Source organism: Notamacropus eugenii, chromosome 5 (assembly GCF_028372415.1).
Source record: "Notamacropus eugenii isolate mMacEug1 chromosome 5, mMacEug1.pri_v2, whole genome shotgun sequence".
Classification (NCBI taxonomy): Eukaryota; Metazoa; Chordata; class Mammalia; order Diprotodontia; family Macropodidae; genus Notamacropus; species Notamacropus eugenii.
The window spans coordinates 68835088-68841087 of NC_092876.1; the positions used below are offsets into that span (position 1 = coordinate 68835088).

Below are 6000 nucleotides of genomic sequence, written 5' to 3' on the forward strand. Positions count from 1 at the left end.
TGACTCAAGGTCCAGAACTCTCTCCACTGGGTCACCTAGTGCTGCTAGGTCAAAGGATTGCTTTCAGTTTCTTACATGATTCTAAATTGTTTTCAAGAGTGGTTGGACCAATTCATAGCTCCTGTAACAGGGTATTAGGTTGGTTTCTTTTCCCCCAAAGTCCCTCTAAGATGGGCTACCTCTGTCTTTTCTCATCCTTGCCACTTTGCCACTGGTCGTTTTTTTCCATGCCAAGTGGTAGAACCAGCTTCATTGCTGATATGGTGGGGCACAGTGGCTGTAGTAGAATCGTGGGTTTAGATGTCATCAAGAACAATGACCACATGTCTCAGATGAGGAAACTGAGTTAGAAGGGTGTGAGTCCTGTCTCCAACACTCATGAGTTAGCCGTGGGATCCACCTCTCCCTGCCTCAGTTTCCTCTTCTGCAGAATGGGGCTAATTCTATTTGCCTCACAAGGCTGTTGAGGGGAAAGTGTCTGTTGAACCTCCAAACTCCTTAGAGATGCCAGCTATCATCATGATGCCTTCCAGAGGCATAACTCATTAGCAGAAGCCGGTCTGGACCACCCTTTGTCTTTCAGTCCCAAAGGTACTCGGCTCAGGGAGCACAGTTCCCATTCATAGTCTGCAGCACTCCCACCCAAACTTCAGATCAATGAGTTAGAGTGGGGTGCTCACAGCTTTTCCTGAGGGTGCAGAATTTGGAAGGCAAAGACAGCAGAACTTACCCTACTTCCGCAGTGGAGAAACAATAGAGTTTAGCACCTGGTTAGCAGGAATAATGAATATAGATGGTATTGTGCAAGGAGGGGTGCTTCCATCCATACTCCCCTTTCTCTTCCGTGTTCTACAGTCTGAGTCTTTCTCCTTGGGTTGGTGTCCTGTTGTCTTTTTATTTTTTGTTCTTCATTCTCAAAGAGGACCATGACATCTGAAAAATGAAACCATTGTTCTCGATGACATCTAAACCTGTGATTCTACCACTTCCAGTTCAGACACTATGCCATGACATGCAAGTGAATTGTATTTAAGTGAGGGAGGGCTATGCAAAGTCACTAGCCTTACTTTCTCCTCCAGAGTCATCTGGGTTCAGTGATAAGAAACAGAAGCTTGGTCAGTTGGTGTCCTAGTCTTCCACTAAAATGAGGAACAATTTTCCTGGCACGAACATGACCAGTCATGGCTCTGTCTGCTTCCCTCCCATCCCAAGCCATTCTTTTTTTTTTTTTAATAATACTTTATTCCCCCTAATTGCATGTTAAAACAATTTAAACATTTTAAAAAAGTTTTGCATTACAAATTCTATCCCTCCTTTCTTCCTTCCATTCCTTCCTACCTGAGATAGTAAGCAATCCAATATTAGGTTATACATGCACAATCATGTAAAATATTTCCATACTAGATTTTGTACTAGAAGACTCCAACAACAACAAAAGGAATGAGAGAAAGAGAGGGAGAGGGAGAGAGAGAGAAAGAGAGAGAGAGAAAGAAAGAGAGAAATAGTATGCTTCAGTTTGCATCCAGAGACTATCAGTTCTTTGTCTAGAGGTAGAGAGCATGCTTCATCATGAGTTCCTTGGGGTTGTCTTGGATCACTACGTTGCTAAGAATAGCTAAGTCATTCACAGTTCTTCATTGTACAATATTGCCCACTGTGTACAGCATTCTCTTGGTTCTGCTCAGTTCACTATGCATCAGTTCATGTAAATCCAGGTTTTTCTGAAATCATCCTCCTTATCATTTCTTATAACACCATAATATTCCATCACAATTATATGCCAAAATTTGTTCGCCCATTTCCCAATTGATGGGCATCCCCTGGATTTCCAATTTTTTGACACCACCAAAGGAGCTGCTATAAATATTTTTGTACAAATAGGTCCTTTTCTGTTTTTTCAAAAAAATCTCTTAGGGATACCGACCTAGCAGTTGTATTGCTGAATCAAAGGGTATGCACAGTTTTATAGCCCTTTGGGCATAGATCTAAATTGTTCTCAGAATGGTTGGATCAGTTCACAACTCTACCAACAGTGTATTAGTGCCCTAGTTTTTCCACATTCCCTCCAAACTTTATCATTTTTTTTTTGTTGTCATATTAGTCAATCTGATAGGTGTGAGGTGGTAGCTCAGAGTTGTTTTAATTTGCATTTCTCTAATTAATAGTGATTTAGAGCATTTTTTCATATGGCTATAAATAGCTTTGGTTCCTTTGTCTGTAAACTGCCTTTGACCACTTATCAATTGGGGAATGACTTGTATTCTTATAAATTTGACTTAGTTCTCTATATATTTGAGAAATGAGGCCTTGATCAGATATGCTTGTAAACAAAATTTTCTCAGTTTTATGTTTTCCTTTGAATTTTGGTTGCATTTGTTTTATTTGTGTAAAATTTTTGAATTTTATATAATCAAATGATTTATTTCATATGTTGAAAGGCTTTCTGTATCTCACTTGATCCTAAATTCTTCCTTTATCCATAGATCTGACAAATAAACTATTCTATGCTCTCCTAATTTACTTATGATATCATCTTTTATGTGTAAATCATGTGCCCATTTTTACCTTCTCTGAGGTGTTGATCTATACCTAGTTTCTGCCATACTGGGGTTTTTTTTTCATTTTCCCTGCAAGTTTTTGTCAAATAATGAGTTTTTGTCCCCAAAGTTTGCATCTTTGGTCTTATCATATACTAGATTACTATACTGTATTGTGTACCTAATCTATTCCACTGATCTACCATTTTATTTCTTAGTCAATCCCAGATTGTTTTGGTGATTTTCACTTTATAATACAGTTTAAGATTTGGCATGGCTAGAACACCTTTTTTTACATTTTTTTCATTGATTCCCTTCATATTTTTGACCTTTTGTTCTTCTAGATGAACTTTTTTATTATTTTTTCGGGCTGTATAAAAATGTATTTGGTTGCTTGATTGATATAGTTCTAAATAGATTAATGTAGGTAGAAATGTCATTTTTATTATATTGGCTCAGCCTACCCATGAGCAATTGATATTTTTCCAATTATTTAGATCTGACTTTATTTGTATGAAGTGTTTTGTAATTGTGTTTATATAGTTCCTAGGTTTGTTTTGTCAGGTAGATTCTCAAGTATTTTATATTGTCTAAGGTTATTTTAAATGGAATTTCTCTTTCTATCTCTTGCTGTTAGACTTTGTTGCTAATACACAGAGATGCTAATGATTTATGTGGGTTTATTTTGTATCCTGAAATTTTGCTGAAGTTAATATTTCCACTAGTTTTTAGGTGATTCTTTAGGATTCTCTAAGTATACCATCATAATCATCTGCAAAGAGTGATAGTTCTGTTTCCTCATTGCCGATTCTAACTCTTTCAATTTCTTTTACTTCTCTTATTGCTGGAGCTAGCATTTCCAGCACAATATTAAATAATAGAGGTCATAATGGGCATCCTTGCTTCACCCCTAGCTTGCCCCCATTACAGATGATGCTTGTTGATTGTTTTAGATAAATATTGCTTATTATTTTAAGGTAAGCTCTATTTATTCATATGCTCTCTAGGTTTTTAATAGAAATGGGTGTCATATGTTGTCAAAGGCTTTTTCTGCATCTATTGAGATAATTATATAATTTCTGCTGGACTTGTTATTGATATGGTCAATTACATTGATCATTTTCCTAATATTGAAACAGCCCTGTAATCCTGGTAAATATCCCACCTGGTCATAGTGCATGATTCTATCCCCAAACCATTCTTACTAGCATCCATTTAAGCAGTTAAATAGAACTCTGGCTTTTACTGATTGGCCAGCTATGAATAGGTCCCAGTCCAAGCCTCAATTGGTTGTGGTTTGGGTTCTGATGGTTCAGAGTAAGTGGAAATAGCAATTGTTCTGTTTGACTAGAAACCTTGAGGGTCTTCCCCTCTCAGATAGCCATTGCCCTGCTAGCGTGAAACTCATGAGACTTGGATCTAGGATGGTAGCATGGGGAAAGCATATTTCCTCCCCAAAGCTTACCTTGCAGTTCTCTGGTAGGTGACATGTGGCATAGCCATTTTCAGGATCCTACTACAGTGGCTCCTTTCCCTCAGGGTCTGTCTTTCCTGGGTTATGGCTCTTCTTGTGTTCTGGCATAACCATACCATTGGCCTAGCTGTCCTCTGGGCCAACATCCCTCTTCCTCCCTCCTGTAACTGAGTTTACCTCCAAATGAAAGAATTCCTAGCTATATGGAGATAGTCCCTTGTGGCCTAATTACAATTCCATGATATAAAAGACAGCGTTGGAAAGATCCTTAGGAAGAGATCTGAAACTCACTGTGTGACTCCTAGCAAATGCCTTTCCTTCTCTGTTTCCTCATGTGGGAAATGAGGAGGTTGAATTACATCTCTAAAGTAGGTCCCTTGCAGTTGTGAGCTCCTTTGTTCTACCAAGCTATCTCGGAACTTCTGTCTTGATAAATATCTGGTCACTGGATCCAGATGGTTCAAGAGGAGAAAGTGAGGCTGATGACCTTGCACAATCCTCCCTCACCCAAAACAAAGTTAAGTGCAAGTCATGTCATCACTTCTTTGATGTCATGGTCCTCTTCGAAAATGAAGGACAAACACAACAGAACTCCTGGAGATCTGGCCCCTTGTATTCAGATTGGAAATGGTTCAATTTAGAAGGGGCTTTTGGAGTCCAACCACCCCCAAAGAGTCCAATGTCAGGGGTGGAGAACCTATGACCTCACAGGTGGCCTTCTAGGTCCTTGGGTGTGGCCTTTTGATAGAGAACAAGTTTTAGAGAACAAGTCCTTTTATTAAAAGGAATTTGTTCTGTGAAGTTTGGATTTAATCAAAGGGTTGCCCTTGAGGACCAAAAGGGCTACATGTGGCCTGAAGGCCCCGGGTTCCCCACCCCTGATCCAAACCCTTTTAAGAGAGGGAAAAATGGATGACTAGAGAAGGGTAGAGGGTTAAGTCACCCAGTCCATCAGCAGAGAGGTGGAGATTAAAATTCTGTTCCATTCCCAAACCCTACCCTGTCAGATCCATGCTCAAGTCAACTCCAGCAACTATCTCAGAATTCTAAGGACCTACGAAGTCTAGCCTCAGTTGCTGCCTTCCCCTGGGACTCCTTGCATGATTCATTCCCTTCTGCAGCATCCCTGACTGATAACCATCTGGCTATTTGCAACACTCCTCCCAAAAGAATTCCAAAAAAACAAAACTCCCACTAAATTAAATTCTTTCGAGTGGAGAATTCAAGGGTTGGGGAGCCATTTTCCTTTTACCTTGGCATGAGAAGCCCTGTCGAAGAGCCTTGGCTGCTTGGGCAGGACACTGCCTAGACAAGTGTTCTGTGTGACTGCTGGTCCCCCTTTTGATAATAATCCCTTCCTTTGGCTCTCCTCTCTTGATACTCGGGCCAGTTTCTGTTTCCTTATTAAGGTTCAGTTTCATTTTCTCTGCTCAGCAGCACAGAACAGGGAGTAGATACAGGAGGCATTCATTGTGGAAAAGGAACTCAGGGGCGTCCTGTAAGTGGAGCTGGGGGGGGGGGCTGGTGGGAAGGAGAGGGCATAGGGATCAACAGTATTGAAGGGGATCGGCAGATACATTCAGGAGCTGCTGTGACCACCCCTGGTGCTGCTGAGGAACAGAAATCTAAGGGTTGGAGGGGGTGTGCTTTGGTGGGGAGTGTATGAGCTCCAGAGTCTGACGTCCTGGGCTTACAAGTCTCATTTCTCTATGCCTCTGTTTCTTCATCTGTAAAATGAAGGCTTTTAAGGCTTTCCTTGCAGCTGTGAATCTACGGTGCCATGGAAATAGAAAATTAGAGCCAGAGAAAGGAGGGAGGTAGGAAAGAAGCTTTTATTGAACTAGGCACTGTGCTCAGTTCTGTAGGAATATTATCTCATTACAAATAATTGAAGGAAAAAATAAAAATTAAACATACAAAGATTGTCTCATTTGATCCTTTCAACAACTCTGGGAGGTATGTGCTATTTGTCATCCCATGTGGAGGCAA

The 6000-nt window shown here is 40.3% G+C and overlaps 1 long non-coding RNA gene across 1 annotated transcript in view; it reads right to left on the reverse strand.

The window, feature by feature from the left end:
* Positions 1–5495, reverse strand: part of LOC140504509 (uncharacterized) — a 29262-nt gene extending 23767 nt beyond the window's left edge. The window contains exons 1-2 of the long non-coding RNA XR_011967134.1: positions 5264–5495; positions 731–933 (exon numbers count right to left, since the gene is read on the reverse strand). This is a non-coding gene — a long non-coding RNA (uncharacterized lncRNA). The remainder of the gene's footprint in view (positions 1–730; positions 934–5263) is intronic.
* Between the last annotated feature and the right edge of the window lie 505 nt (positions 5496–6000).